The 17,415-nt window shown below is 42.3% G+C and overlaps 1 long non-coding RNA gene across 2 annotated transcripts; it reads left to right on the forward strand.

Moving 5' to 3' along the window:
• The first annotated feature begins 2,522 nt into the window (after positions 1-2,522).
• Positions 2,523-15,924, forward strand: LOC130282360 (uncharacterized). Of its 2 annotated transcripts, none has more exons than XR_008846357.1 (3): positions 2,523-2,995; positions 14,019-14,099; positions 15,517-15,924. It is a non-coding gene; the product is annotated as an uncharacterized LOC130282360 (long non-coding RNA). The 2 variants fall into 2 exon arrangements; XR_008846358.1 differs by having other exon boundaries at positions 15,714-15,924.
• Positions 15,925-17,415: the final 1,491 nt, after the last annotated feature.

A 17,415-nucleotide genomic window follows, 5' to 3' on the forward strand; every position in this document is an offset into this window, starting at 1 on the left:
TGCCTAGAGTAATTCTTAATGTGTATATATATATATATATATATATATATATATATATATATATATATCTCACAGAAAAGAAAACGTCCGGCACTCGAGAAGATGCAGGTAAAACTTGTCAATGGCTTTATTCACACGCTTAGGCAGGACACAATCTGACGCGTTTCGCACCCTCAGGTGCTTAGTCGTAGATCTACGACTAAGCACCTGAGGGTGCGAAACGCGTCAGATTGTGTCCTGCCTAAGCGTGTGAATAAAGCCATTGACAAGTTTTACCTGCATCTTCTCGAGTGCCGGACGTTTTCTTTTCTGTGAGAGTTCTACCAAGCCGGGAGCGGTACCGGTGTCCGCAGCACGAGATAGCGCAGCAAACGCGAGAGTGGTGAGCAGCCTGACCCTATCTGCATATATATATATATATATATATATAATTATTATTATTACTACTATTATTATCACGATTATTACTACTATTATTACAAAAAATATACATATATATTTTTTTATTATTATTTTTTTTTTCAACTGGTGCCAAAAAGTTATACAGATTTCTAAATAACTTCTATTAAAAAATCTTAATACTTCCAGTACTTATCAGCTGCTATATGATCCACAGGAAGTTCTTTTCATTTTGAATTTCCCTTCTGTCTGACCACAGAGCTCTCTGCTGACACCTCTGTCCATGTCCAGAGTATGAGCAAATCTCCATAGCAAACCTCTCCTGCTCTGGACAGTTCCTGACATGGACAGAGGTGTCAGCAGAGAGCTCTGTGGTCAGACAGAAAAGAAATTCAAAAAGAAAAGAAAAGATCTTCCTGTGGCTCATGCAGCAGCTGATAAGTACTGGAAGGGTTAAGTTATTTACAAATCTAAGGAAGTTATTTACAAATCTATTTAACTTTCTGGTACCAGTGGAGTACCCCTTTAAATATTGTTGGCCTATCGTAAGGATATCAAATTGGTGGAGATCTGACTGCCTGCACCCCTACCGATTGGCTGATTGAAGGGCTTCCTGCACTCACTCAGGCAATAAAACCTCCTGATCGCTTACCAAGCACACCGCAGGTATTTCATAGAGCCTGTACTTGGTAGTGAAGCTCATCCTATTCCCTGCACTGTGCTAGGAAAGTAACCAGGGAGCGGCTGTGCTCATGTGAGGGCCTCAGCCCCTTAGATCAGTAGATGGGTGTATATTCAATCAAACAGTCCTTCACTAATATTTAAATGCAAAAAAAAAAAAAAAAAAACGATTTAAACTCATGCACATGACCTCATTATACTTTCAAAAATGGCTACCTTTTAAAGGGGTACTCCGCCCCTAGACATCTTATACCCTATTCAGAGCATAGGAGATAAGATGTCTGATCATGGGGGTCCCGACACTGGGACCCCAACGATTTCTGTGCAGCACCCGGCATTCATTTACAACCCTGGGTGAGGGGGGCGTGGTCGTGACTTCACTGTCACGCCCCTCATGATGTCACACCCCACCCTCTCAATGCAAGTCTATGGGAGGGGGCGTGATGGCTGCCACACCCCCTCCCATAGACTTACATTGAGGGGGCTTGGCATTACATGACGAGGGGCATGGCCGTGACATAACGACCCCACCGCCCACTCCAAGCGTTCGTAACAAAATATTCCAAATGCTGGGGCAGCAGAGTACCCCTTTAATGGATGGCAACATAGTGAGTAGAGACTGTGCAACACAACTTAACTTTTTACCAAAGTAAATCAGTGAATCCACTGGTTTACTGTAATATCTTGCTGGGCTGAGCACTATCCACCAGCCCATTAAGGAAGGAGTGAGTTAATAAGTGCTACTAAGCAGCACTAGTAAAGTCATTTGGGAAGTATACATCATACAGCCATCTATATGGCTTCATAATGTACACAGCGAAGAGAATGATACCATCTTGTTGTCAGTTCCAGCATTTTCTTGTGTAGCCCTGCCTCTAGATATTATGTCATAAGGGGGTGGTGCCAGAGGTCAGACCAGCGACGAGATGTTAAAGGGGTACTCCGGTGGAAATTATTATTTTTTTTTTAAATCTACTGATGCCTGAAAGTTAAACAGATTTGTAAATTACTTCTATTAAAAATTCTTAATCCTTCCAGTACTTATTAGCCGCTGTATACTACAGAGAAAATTATTTTCTTTTGCGATTTCTTTTCTGTCACGACCACAGTGCTCTCTGCTGACACCTCTGTCCAGGTCAGGAACTCTCCAGAGCAGGAGAAAATCCCCATAGCAAACCTATCCTGCTCCCAAAGGAATTGCACACAGGAGGAGGGGCCCTGCCGGCTGGCCGCTCCTGCTTCTTTCCGCTTCTTAACCAGACGTCTCCTTAATTAGCATATTCATATTCTGCGACTCCACATCCTTGTGACGTGAGTCGCAGGTCGCGTGAGTCGCAGGTCAAGGAAGCGCTGCGCTCTGTCGGTAGAGCACATGCGCCGGCAGTTTACATAAAGCTCTCACTTGACTGCTGAAAGCAGTCATGTGAGAGCTTTATGTAAACTGCCGGCGCATGCGCTCTACCGACAAAGCACATCGCTCACGTGACCTGCGACTCACTTCACAAGGAACGGGGAGTCGCAGAATATGAATATACTATATGTTTAGTGTGGGTGATCAGGGTGACAATTTTCCTTTAAAACAAATTATTCTATGTTACTCTATTAAAGTAGACCAGTTATAAGAAGGTAACGCTGTCTGAATATACCTTTGGTCCAGAAAAAGTTTGTGTTCGGTATTATCAATTTCTTGTAACTTCCAAGGTAGCTTAGCTGGGCGAGGCGCCTTAGACCTTCTACAGTTATGAACCAACAAACTCTGCTTTTCTGGTCCTCTGATCAGATCGAGTCGGCTAGGCCCTTACAAAATACTGTAGGATAATTAGATTCACCAAAGCTTATCGGTACAGCTCACCCTCCCGTCTGCACAGCGACACGGACAAGACTGGACCCAGGTCTCTTGGAACAAATGGATAAGGTAGGTAAAGTCCAACGCAGTATCAAAGCAATGTGTGAAGTTTATTCAGCAATCAGCCAACATGGAGAACAGGTGACGCGTTTCGGCTACGGTAAGTACCCTTAGTCATAATTAGATATATATGTATATATGACATACAAGCTTAGATTTTTACCCCTACATGATATAGGAGTCTTCAGAGCACATTTTGGAAAGTATTTTGTTAGGTTTTGCCTTTAAAGGGGTACTCCACCCCTGGCATCTTATGCCCTATCCAAAGGATAGGGGATAAGATGTCAGATCGCTGGGGTCCCGCTGCTGGGGACCCCGGGGATCGCCGCTGCGGCACCCCGCTATCATTACTGCACAGAGCGAGTTCGCTCTGTGTGTAATGACGGGTGATACAGGGGCCGGAGCAGCGTGACATCATGGCTCCGCCCCTCATGACATCACGGTCCCTCCCCTTAATGCAAGTCTATGGCAGATGGTGTGACAACCGCCACGCCCCCTCCCATAGACTTGTATTGACGGGGCGGGCCTTGACGTCACGAGGGGTGGAGCCGTGACGTAACGATGCTCCGGCCCCTGTATTGCCCGTCATTACGTGCAGAGCGCTCTCGCTCTGTGCAGTAATGATAGCGGGGTGCCGCAGCGGCGATCCCCGGGGTCCCCAGCAGCGGGACCCCGGCGATCTGACATCTTATCCCCTATCCTTTGGATAGGGGATAAGATGTTTAGGGGCAGAGTACCCCTTTAAGAACAAATAATTTCCATTTGACACAGAAGTTAAATTTTAATAGCAGGTAAAAACCAATCATTGACCTTGTTCTTGTTGTAAATTCTTGGCAATGAGCGTCTTAAAAACTTGAGCCGTCCATAATGGGGAATTTATCTCCAATAGACAAAAACCCAACTTAGCTAAACAAAGCTCCGGGCAATTACCACTAATAAATAGGAGAAGAAAGTTGGATGGAGCGGGCTGGGAGTCTGACAGAGGTCCTCGGGGTTCACCAGCCGGACGCAATGTGAATAATATTCAGCACTTGATGATTCTGCAATTAAACTGACCTGGAATGTGAAGCCGATTGAACCCGACCGTCCTCAGCCATGAATACAACAATACCCGCACATTTGTCAAACTGCAGCTGCATCATTGTAGTTTCGGCAATACGCTATCCGGACATAATTTTAGCCGTGAAAAGAACAGGGAATGAGACGTTATTTCGGCTTTGAATTCAATGGTCTTCGGCTATGATGCGTGCCTCATTGTCATTTTCATGGGCATTTTATTTGAAGGAGTAGAATAAGCTCATTTTCACAAATATTGTCGCTTCAATCATTCTATGTTTGTTACATATGGATACAGCAACACAGATTCTGTAACTTTCTTAGGGAACAGAAATAAATCTGAAACCCGTCGGCAACGGTCTGATGATGTCACTATGCTCAAGGAAGGAAAGGGTGTAACCGTTTAGTTCCATACTACTTACTGCTATGTCCCCCCCGATGCCTGTTTTGCTGTTCCACGTGGCAAGTACTGCAACCCACCATGCTCTGGTCTGCCATCAGAAATTTTGGGACCCCTTACACAGATCAAGGCCTGGACCCCCACTCCCCCAACCCCCTTTAGGCAGTAATATCAGTAACCCTGTTTAGGTACTATTAGCAGTAGCCCCCTTCAGGTATTAAGGAGAGCCCCCCCCTTTAGGTAGTAATCTTAGCCCCCCTTAGGTAGTAATGGTAGCCCCCTTCAGGCAGTGATAGTAGCCCCTATAGGCATTGACAGTAGCCCCCTTTAGGTAGTAATTGTAGACCCCCCTTTTTAGGCAGTAATAGAAGCATTCTTTAGTCAGTAATTGAATTAAAAAAAGAAAAAATGTACTCACCTAGGGACCTAGCTTAAGTGCAGCAGGTCCTCACTTCTTCTCTCTCCCTTCGGTCTTTGCCCATGATGGCGTCACATGATGGGATGTTCGGCCTCTTGTGGCTGCCTGCATATTTCTAGTTAAATGAGGCCCTGGAAGCAGGAGACAGCAGTTTATACAGCGATCATCTACTTTTGTGCTGGGGCTGCTGCAGGGGGGTAAGAAGCAAAAGCCCCTTACTGGGGTACTGGCTGTATCCCCTTTACCCTCACCATGCTTGCCTCCTGCTGCAACGCACTGATGGCATCCCCCCGCTGCCTTTCTTTTCTTCCTGGGTTCCAGATTGAAGGCCGGTGACAACCAAACTTTTCCTACCCTGAAGACTACGCCTTCTGCTTACTCATCAAAAATGATTAATAAACTCCTTGAAAAATATCCTCAAAAATGTAATCTTACTTAGGAGAGATCAGCAAACCCTGCTTCAATAGCCATACAGGAACCTTCTTGGGTGCACGAGAAACATTTAAGTTGTTGAGATTAGAGCAGGGAGGGGATAGAGATGACTGTGCAAAAGTAACCATATCACCATACAGTGTCCTCTATAATTATAAAGATAGATGTAGGAAAGAGTGAGAGGACTGTGCAGATGTAACTGTATGACCACACAGTTCTTTTTATGATCATAAAAATGAGTGCAGGGAGGAGATAGAGAGGACTGTGCAGCTATACCTGTATGGTCATACAGTTCTATTTATGAATATAGAGATGAGTGCAGGGAGGGGATGGAGAGGACTGTGCAGCTATACCTGTATGGTCACACAGTTCTATCTATAAATATAGAGATGAGTGCAGGAAGGAGATAGAGAGGTCTGTGCAGCTATAACTGTATGGTCACACAGTTCTATCTATGATCATAGAGATCAGTGCAGGGAGGGGATAGAGAGGACTGTGAAGCTGTACCTGCATGACCAAAGGGTTCTTTCTATGATCAGAGATGAGTGCATGAAGGGGATAGAGAGGACTGTGCAGATGTAACTGTATGGCCACACAGTTCTCTCTATGATCATATAGATGAGTGCAGTGAGGGGATGGAGAGGACTGTGCAGCTATAACTGTATAGACACACAGTTTACTCTATGATCACATAGATGAGTGCAGGGAGGAGATAGAGAGGACTGTGAAGCTGTACCTGCATGACCAAATGGTTCTTTCTATGATCAGAGATGAGTGCATGAAGGGGATAGAGAGGACTGTACAGATGTAACTGTATGGCCACACAGTTCTCTCTATGATCATATAGATGAGTGCAGGGAGGGGATGGAGAGGACTGTGCAGCTATAACTGTATAGACACACAGTTCTCTGTATGATCATATAGATGACTGCAGGGAGGAGATAGGGAGGACTGTGCAGCTATAACTATATGGTCATACAGTTCCATCTATGGTCATAGAGATCAGTGCAGGGAGGGGATAGAGAGGAATGTGAAGCTGTAACAGTATGGCCAAACAGTTCTCACTATGATCAGAGAGAGTAATTTAAGGAGCACTCTGCTATATCATTAAGGGGAGAGTCAGTGTTAGCCAGGAGGTATGTGGGGGGGCCCTGTCAGCCGCCTCGGCTTAGGGACTTGGAAGCAACAGCGACTGCTGTGACCCATATAGTTACACCGCTGCCTATTAAAATGTCTCATCTTGGAAAGAAAGAAAACAATCGGTCAGACAATCCATCCTGTATGCAAAGAATGTAACCGGCTTCTGTATACAAGGCCAAGGTAGAAATTGTCATTTTATTGAGCTAAATAAAAATGAATTCACATAAGTTACATATGTTCTCTTTTGTGTTTGTGTAACAATATGCGCAATTCCATTAGAGAAGGGTTTTTTGTTTTTTTTTAGTTTTTTTTTATTATCAAGCAAATCTAGGAAAAAAAAATATATACAGAATAATTGGATTTTCGCTACATACTTCAGAGCCGTCCCTCATTTCCTTCCCCATTGGAGCATTCAGCCGGAATGCATGAAGATTTGCCCATTAAATAGCTTTTTACCTACTTTTTTCTCGGCAAAACCGATTGATACAGCAGCGTGCTGAACACATTTGTCAAGGTATAAACACATCGGTTATTTCACACTTATTTTTTTTTCAGCGCAATAATTCTCAGCCTCCTACATATTAATGGCCACGGGCTGCCTGTCTCACGCTACGGAAACCTGGAAACAAGAACTTTTCAATTATTTTTGCATCTTTTTTGAATCGTGGGGAAAAAGACAAAAGAATGTGTGGGGGGGGGACCCTTATACAAGTTTTATATAATTAAAAATGGTGAAAAAAAAATATCCAGCAGTCATTTTATTTTTTTTTTTTATTTTTTCTTACGTAAAATTGAAGAAATCGAATTGAAGAAAATGACCTATTGTTTCAAATGAAACCACAGGAAAATGTTCTTAAAGGGGAACTAGGGTAGATAAGTACTTAGGGGGAGATTTTTCAAAACCGGTCCAGAGGAAAAGTTGCTGAGTTGCCCATAGCAACCAATCAGTTCGCTGCTTTTCAGAGGCCTTTTCAAAAATGAAAGCAGCGATCTGATTGGTTGCTATGGGCAACTCAGCAATTTTTCCTTTTTCCTCTGGACAGGATTGTACCCCTTTCGGCTATCCACAGAATCCTAAGGATAATGGATGTGTCTAATCGCAGGGGGGTCCACCTGGGACCCCCCGCAATCTTCTACCTGCTACCCGACTCTTTCCATGCATTGGGCCACCTCCTCTTACTGTTGACCACCTCCGGCTCTCCCATAGAGATAAATGATGGGTGGTGTCGGTCACCGCTTTATGCCGTGGTAGACAATAATCTGTGCATGAAAGGAAAAACCAACCATATTTGGTAACAGTGATGTTACAATGTTATTGATGCCGCACACACATTGTAAAGAGAAGAAAGATATCCAAAGCCGGTGCAACCCCCCCACCCCCCCCCAGCCCCCCCAGGAACCAATGGTAGGGGGCGGGTGTGTGCGTGACAGTCAATGGAGCTATCTTAGGGTATGTTCATACTACGGATATGTCGCTGAATCTCCGATTCAGCCTGGTAGCCGGTGGAGGCGGTAGGACTGCAGGGCACTGCGCCATCACCATTGACAGCTTTACAGTACTCGCGGACTTCCGCGCAAAGAATGAACATGTTCTTTCTGTGCATGAAATTTACAATAATTGTCTGCCGCTGAAATTCCGCCGTGTGAACATGTCTCGCGGAAGACCCATTCACACTGATGCTAAAGTTCACTGTGCGGAATGCCACTCCGCTCAATTTTTGTATGTTTTTAAAAGTAGTAAAACATAACAAAAACTATACAAATTTGGTATTCTTGTATTCCATAAAGATGCAGAATAAAGATTAAAGGGGTATTCCGTCCAAGGACATCTTATCCTGTATCCATTCTACTATCTACAGGGACCCCCTGTGATTTCTATGCGGGGCTGCTGTTCAGGTCTCGGAAACCTCTATGTTTCTGGGACTGGAGAGGTAACATCACGCAACACCTCTTCATAAGGTCATGCCACGTCCCCTCCATTCATGTCTACATGACATCACTGGGGGCGTGGCTGTGATGTCACAATCACGGCCTCCTTCTACAAGCGTTCTAAATGTTCAAAACACTGGAGCACCAGAGTACCCCTTTAATGTGTATTAATGTTGGAAGGTTTCAGAGGGAATAATCAAATCTAATGCACATATCAGCAAAAAACACAACTATACCGGCACAGCTGAGCGTTTTATACCCCCGCCATATATCCTTACTGTACACAGATGCAGATTCTTTAAAGGGGTACTCCACTGGTAAACATTTTTTTTTCTAAATCAACTGGTGCCAGAAAGTTAAACAGATTTGTAAATGACTTCTATTAAAAATTCTTCATCCTTAAAAAAAAAAATCTACTACTTCTGCTACTACTACTAATACTGCTACTACTATTACTACTACTACTACTACTTCTAAGACTGCTGCTACTATTACTACTACTGCTACTACTACTATTACTGCTATTACTACTACTACAACTATTACTATTACTACTACTACTAGTATTACTACTATAACTTCTACTACTACTACAACTATTACTACTACTGCTACTACTACTACAACTATTACTACTACTGCTACTACTATTACTACTACAACTATTACTACTACTGCTAGTATTATTACTATCACTTCTACTACTACTACTACTACTACTACTATTACTACTTCTATAACTACTACTACTACTATTACTACTACTACTATTACTACTACTAGTACTAGTATTACTACTATCACTTCTACTAATACTACTACCACCACATCTCCACTTCTACCACAACTACAACTATTACTTCTACCACTACTACTTCTACTACTACTACAACCATTACTACTGCAACTATTACTTTTACTACTACTTCTACAACTACTACTGCTGCTACTACTATTACTACTACTACTACTAACACTACCAGTACAATTTCTACTACTACTACTATTACCACTACTATAACTATTATTACTACTACTACTACTACTACTACTATTACCACTTCTACCACTACTACTATTACTACTAGCATACTAGCAGTAGCATTACTACTATCACTTCTACTACTACACTACTAATACTTTTACCACTTCTACTACTACTACTACTACTACAACTATTACTTCTACTACTGCTTTTACTATTACTACTACTGCTACTACTACTATTACTACTACTACTACTATTTCTACTACTACAACTATTACTACTGCTTCTACAACTGCTACTACTACTACTACTACTGCTAGTATTACTACTACTACTATGACTCCTACTACTACCACTTCTACTACTATGACAACTATTACTACTACTACTACTTCTACCATTACTACAACTATTACTACTACTATTACTTCTACTACAACTATTTCTACTACTACTTCTATGACTACTGCTTCTACTATTACTACTACTACTACTACTAGTAGTATTACTACTATCACTTCTACAACTACTACTACTAGCACCACTTCTCCACTTCTACCACAACTACAACTATTACTACTACTACTACTTCTACTACTACTACAACCATTACTACTACTACTACTACTACAACTATTACTACTACTTCTACAACTACTACTGCTGCTACTACTATTACTACTACTTCTACTAACACTACCAGTACAACTTCTATAACTACAACTACTATTACTACAACTACTATTACTACTACTACTACTACTATTTCTACTACTACTATTACCACTACTACTATTACCACTACTACCATTACTACTAGCACTAGTATTGCTACTATTACTTTTACTACTATACTAATATTACTACTACTACTACTACCACTTCTACTATTACTACTACTACTACTACTATTACCACTACGGCCACTACTACTACTACTACTATTACTACTACTATTACTACTACTAGTAGTATTACTACTATCACTTCTACTACTCCTACTACTACAACAACTATTACTACTACTTCTACTACTACTACAACTATTACTACTTTTACTACAACTATTACTACTACTACTTCAACAACTACTACAACTATTACTACTACTACAACTTCTATGACTACTACTACTGCTACTACTATTACTACTAATACTACTATTAATACTACTACTAGTATTACTACTATCACTTCTACTACTACTACTACCACCACTTCTACCACTACTACAACTATTACTACTACTACTACTACTACTACTACTACTACTACTACTACTAATACTGCTTCTACAATTACTACTACTGCTAGTATTATTATTACTACTACTACTACTACTTCTACAATTACTACTACTGCTACTATTACTACTACTACTAACACTACCAGTGCAACTACTACTACTATTACCACTACTACAACTATTACTACTACTACTACTACTACTACTACTAATACTGCTTCTACAATTACTACTACTGCTAGTATTATTATTACTACTACTACTTCTACAATTACTACTACTGCTACTATTACTACTACTACTAACACTACCAGTGCAACTACTACTACTATTACCACTACTACAACTATTACTACTACTACTACTAATACTGCTTCTACAATTACTACTACTGCTAGTATTATTATTACTACTACTACTACTACTTCTACAATTACTACTACTGCTACTATTACTACTACTACTAACACTACCAGTGCAACTACTACTACTATTACCACTACTACAACTATTATTACTACTACTACAACTACTATTACTACTACTACTATTACCACTACTAATGCTACTACTATTATTACCACTACTACCACTACTACTACTATTACCACTACTACTACTATTACTACTTTTACTACTACGACTACTAGCCCTACACAGCCGTACATCTCCTGCCTTGTCCATATTGCTGCTGCTGGGTACACTACCCTAAAAAGCCTTAAACCTAAGAGATCCAGAGTGTCATGCATATAATGTCAGGGCAATCGGGACACTTTTATTTTAAAATAAACTTATTTAGACCAAGTCGAAACTAATTTAGACCAACCTGAAACAATTTGTTTGAGTTTAACCCATCTCCTAGAAAAGTGTAACTATTGCAGGCAGTGATGTCTTCAAACAGCTGATCGGCCACGGTTCAGGCCAGTGATTTCCAGCCAGGGTGCTTCCAGCTGTTTCAAAACTACAACTACCAGGCATGCTTGGAGTTGTAGCTTTGCAACAGCTGGAGGCACCCAGTTGGGAAGCACTGGTTTAGGGTATTGATGTTGTAATGGTGACCAAAGCTACTCTGTACTTTACCACTATAACTATAATGGTTATACAGGGAGTCTATGAGAGCGCCACATCTTCTGCGTTTACGCTACTTTTCTCCCATAGACAGCTTGATGCATGAGCCCCCAGAGCGTTGTCAGCTGTAAATTTGCGCTGCCAAACAGTGCCGGGCAGACCATAAATCTGAGCCTAATAGAGGTGGCATGTTCACGCATGTAAGGCTGCATGGATGTAATTGATACATTATGGCTGTTCCATATTAATGTTTTATTAGGATGTCAGGCCCCAGGGTTACCGCCAGAGAAGAGATAGTAAACGACATACGGCAGACGCCGTTCTCCGACGCATGACTCGTCGTGCGCAAAATGTGGATGTTTGCTGCTGAAAAAAAATAGACACTTTCTGACACTGCAAACATGATTTACATACTCTGCATATTCACAAATTTGGATGGCGAGGAAACAATTTATCATTGTCTGTGTCAAAATGGTTGTTTTTTCCCGCTATGTTACCGGGCGTACATCATGTGCACTTGCGCTAAATTTATCAAAAAACTTTTGAAAATGCTCTTCATAAATAGCTGAAATCTCAGTACGTTTCAAATTGGTCTGGAGTGAAATTGCGCAAAAATTTGGGGGTTGGCGCAAAAGTTTGCGACAATTAAAAAAAAGTTGCTCTTGAGAAATGACCTACCACTGCAAAGGTCAAAACACGTCTGACTTCATCATTAGGAGTTTTGATTAACAAAAGTTTGCTATATATGTACACATGTGTAACCTATAATGATAAATTACTCTTTATTAAAGGGGTACTCCGGAGGGGGGGATGTTTTTAAATCAACTGGTGCCAGAAAGTTATAGAAATTTGTAAATTACTTCTATATAAAAATCTAAATCCTTCCAGTATTTATCAGCTGCTGTATGCTCCAGAGGAAGTTGTGTAGTTATTTGCAGTCTGACCACAGTGCTCTCTGCTGACACCTCTGTCCATGTCAGGAACTGTCCAGAGCAGGTGCAAATCCCCATAGCAAACCTCTCCTGCTCTGGACAGTTCCTCACATGGACAGAGGTGTCAGCAGAGGGCACTGTGGTCAGACTGGAAAAGAACTACACAATGTTCTCTGTAGTATACAGCAGCTGATAAGTACTGAAAGGATTAATATTTTTAAATAGAAGTAATTCACAAATCTGTATAAATTTCTGGCACCAGTTGGTCTAAAAACTTTGTTTTCCCCTCCAGAGTACCCCTTTAAGTATATGCAGTGTCTACTAGAAAAGATATATCGGGCAAAACTCTGTGCTTAGATGGAATTCCTTGTGGTTCTCAGATAGTGTTTTATAAGTCTTAGGCTAAAGGCAAAACTGAAAATTTAGGAGAACGCCATAATGTTTGGTTTTGCAGATTAACGTTCGCCGGCGGGTAGAATAATCATGTACGGACAGCAGTGAAAAAATAACAAATGGTTTATTCGGTACAATGGGTTTCTAGAGGTATGCTCCTCTCTTCATCAGGGCCATTACATACACTTGTATATAAAACTGTGAGATTTAACATTTTGGATGGTCCTGCAGGTCAGCAATGACCTGCTGTACTAGAATGCTGGGTATCAAGTTATCATGTTAACATGATACCCAGATATCCAGTACATCAAGTTTTAAAGGGGTACTCTACCCCTAGACATCTTATCCCCTATCCAAAGGATAGGGGATAAGATGTCTGATCGCGGGGGTCGTGCCGCTGGGGACCCTCACAATATAGCATGCGGCACCCAACTGTTACTGCTCCGTAAGCACTGGAGGGTCTGGCTCCCGACCACGGGAACGGAAGATTGTGACATCATGACTCCACCCCTGTGTGACGTCACTCCCCGCCCCCTCAATGCAAGTCTATGGGAGGGGGCGTGACAGCCGTCACGCCCCCTCCCATAGACTTGCATTGAGCGGGTGGGGCGTCATGCCCCCTCCCATGGACTTGCATTGAGGGGGCGGGGTGTGACGTCACACGGGGGCGGAGTCGTGACGTCACGATCTTCCGTTCCCGTGGTCGGGAGCCAGACCCTCCAGCGTTCCGGAGCAGTAACAGGTGGGTGCCGCATGCTATATTGCAGGGGTCCCCGCTATCAGACATCTTATCTCCTCTCCTTTGGATAGGGCATAAGATATCTAGGGGTGGAGTACCCCTTTAAATCTTCCTGTTTTATATACCAGTGTATGTAATGGACCTGAGGAAGAGAAAAGTATACCACTAGAAACATGTTTGTCACTAATGTACATACATAATTATTCTGCCTGCCGTTTAGTGCTATTCTGCTAAACCAAATTTTGTGGAGATCTCACGTTTACCTTCTGTCCTTTCCAACCACTACATCAGATGATATCGGGAGCAAGCTGCACCTGACAGACATCTAGTCTATCTATATGAGATCATCGGTGTCGTGCCTGAAGCAATAAGGTGAGTACCGTATACCTCAATTGTTCTAATATCCCTTGCCTGTGTAAGGATAAAGGGAGAGATTTATCAAACCTACCCAGAGGAAAAGAGTTACTCATAACAACCAATCAGATCGCTGCTTTCATTTTTCACAGGCCTCTTTAAAAATGAAAGCAGCAATCTGATTGGTTGCTATGGGCAACTCAGCAACTTTTCCTCTGGACAGGTCTTGATAAATCTCCCCATAAGGCACTAGATAACGCCATTTCTCTTGTTCTATTTTTCTGTATTCGGATAAGTCATAGGCTTAGATACATTCACTGGTTTTACTTATTATTGTAAAAGTTGTCAATACAAAAACATTTTTTTTTATAAAGATGGGTTTTAGATAAATTCAACCAAAAATGTGCATAGTTTTTGGTCCTATACCATCTGCCTGCTTCTTTATTTAAAGGGGTACTCCGCCACTAGACATTTTATGCCTTATCCCTTAGCCAGACTCCGCGATCTCTGCCGTGGCAGCCCCGGTCATGCAGTGCACGGAGTGAACTCTGCCTTGTGCCGGATGACTCACAAATCCCTCTGTTCTGCTGCTCACGCATTCCAACATCCACTGCTTAGGAAGAGGCCTGTCCGAGGCAAGCACTGAGCCCTCCCTCCCTCACCATGCATTCACTTCCTCCCTGAGTCTGCTGTTCTGTGCTGGGTCTCTTCATCCAATCACTGCAGGCTGTATTATTATTAAGTATATTATATTTTTTTGATTCCGATGCCCAATTAAATGCAAATTTTCGCACTGTAGCTTGCTAAGTGGGCGGGCACTTCCTGGTGTGATGTCAGAGCTATACCATGGGCTTTCAGCCAAGTAGATGTCTACTAGCTTCTGCTGTTCCTCCCCTCCCACAGCATCTACAGACACAGAGAACAAGACAAGCTGCAGCTGCATCTTCCTCCTCCCCCTTCTACCTGTTTAGAATTTTTGATTTACACTAGATGGATTGTTTTTTGGTGACCGAGAATATTTTTGAACATTTAAGGGGGTACTCCACCTCTAGACTCCAAAGAATAGGGGATAACATGTCTGATTCGGAGAGGGTCCGGCCTCTGGGACTACTTGTGATCTCTGCTCCGTGCCGGGTGACAGGCGACCACCTCCGTCACACCCCCTCCATTCATGTCTATAAGAAGGGGCATGACAGCTATGTACTAGTTGTCACACCCCCTCCCACAGAATTGAATGGTAGTGGCATGGTGTGGCGTCACGAACACGGAAGCTCCTGGCTTCTGTTTACATGAATGCTGCAGCATCGGCCTGAAGATCCTTTCGATAGGGGATAACATGTCTAGGGGCGGAGTTCCCCTTTAAATAAAAAAACTGAAATACAGGCTGAGGAAACTACTACCACTAAGATATTGTGACATTTTGTATGTTTTACAGGCTACGACTACGACCTTAGACAAAAGCTATTGAAATAATTGGTATATTTATTGGTGTTTTGCGCCGTACAGCAGTAGATGCCGGTTTAATTCAGCATTATCATATCCGTAGCGTTTTGTTCCTCGTACCCGCGAATCCCCTCTGTCTTTTAGTCAAACACTCAGCTGGAGATGAAATAGTTTACTAAATACCTACAGGATGTCTGAGATCGGAAACAGCAGGAGAGCCCGTAACCCTCTGCAAACACTCGCTGCAAGGTCATAAATGCCTGGAGGAAACACCGACTAAATCCAGATACAGGAAACTCAGGAACAAAGATCATCCAGGGACTGTGGCCTGGCTATCCTGGGAATTACTTCTATTATGATGAGACTGACTAGGATATAATTATATTTGTATATCTGTATAATAAACATAATAAAATTCTTCATATTAATGCATGGTCCATTTATTTTGGGCGATAGATAAAAACGTAATCTCATTTTTTTTTTCCCAGAATTTTTTTCATACAGTGTAATGGTAAAAAAAAAATACTTTTAAGTATTAAAGGGGTACTCCAGCCACAGATATCTTATCCCCTATGCAAATGATAGGGGATAAGATGTCTGATCGCGGGGGTCCCGCCGCTGGGACTCCCCCCCCCCCCACAATATGCGTTCTGCCCCCGGAATGCTAAACGCTGTGTTTCCGTCACACCACGTCCCCCTCCATTCATGTCTATGGGAGGGGGCGTGACTGACGTCACGCCCCCTCCTATAGACATGAATGGAGGGGGCGTGGGGTTTCCACTCGGTTTCATTTTATGTCTATCACTGGAAATGGATGTCAAATTAAAGGGGTACTCCACCCACAGACATTTTATCCCCGATTGTGGGGTCCCGTCGCTGGGACCACCCCACGATCCCCTCGCAGCACTCGGCATTCTAAGCAGTATGTTCTGAATTCTGGGTTTCCGGGGCCAGAGACGTCACGTCACGTCCCCCATTCATGTCTATGGGAGTGGGGTGATGGCTGTCACGCCCCCTCCTATAGACATGAATGGAGGGGGCGTGGCTTTATGTCACGTCTCCGGCCTCGGAAACCCAGCGTTCTAAAGGGTGCTGCAGGAGATTGCGGGGGTCCCAGCGGCGGGACCCCCACAGTCAGACATCTTATTCCTTATCCTTTGGATAGGGGATAAGATGTCTATGGGCAAAGTACCCCTTTAAGTGCCAGGGACCTACTTTCGGCTGCTTACTGGTATTTTAGCACATATTTTGGGAGATAAGTGTTCCATTTGCAAAAAGCCATTTTTGTGGACTCTAGAGAGGTACAAGTATCCTAGCCCCTACCCAACTTCCTGTATTGTCCTACTTGCTTTGGGTTAACCTTTACCTCCAAAGATTTCTGAAAAATGTATAATTAATAATCATTTTTCTAAATTACTTTATTTTCAAATCAATATCTAAATACCTGTGTATTAGAAGTTGAAGCCCCCGTAGCCAGTGCGTGACCCAGCAACATAGAATCATGTTACACTGGGTCTTCTCCTGGCAACAGGTGCTATGGAGATGGAGTAGGAGTGAAAATTAAAGTAATTTAGAAAACTCATTATTGTGCGTAGATCTGCACTGTAATCATTCTTCAAATATTTTATTTTTTTCATAAATATACAGTAGGTACATTTAAAAAAAAAACAAGTGAGCTCTCTTTTTCATCGGTATTTTTTCCATTATTTTTGTAATGTTGACTATGAATACGAAAGTATGAATCAGCGCTTTGACTTTGTTCACACAGAATATTTTGAGGCTCAAAAATACACTTGTATTTACAAGCAAAATGAGATTTCAATTTTCAAGCATTTTCTCAATTGCTTTTTGGAGAATATTGTATGCCAAATTTTATTTTATGGCATTTTTC

Source organism: Hyla sarda, chromosome 7, assembly GCF_029499605.1.
Source record: "Hyla sarda isolate aHylSar1 chromosome 7, aHylSar1.hap1, whole genome shotgun sequence".
NCBI lineage: Eukaryota > Metazoa > Chordata > Amphibia > Anura > Hylidae > Hyla > Hyla sarda.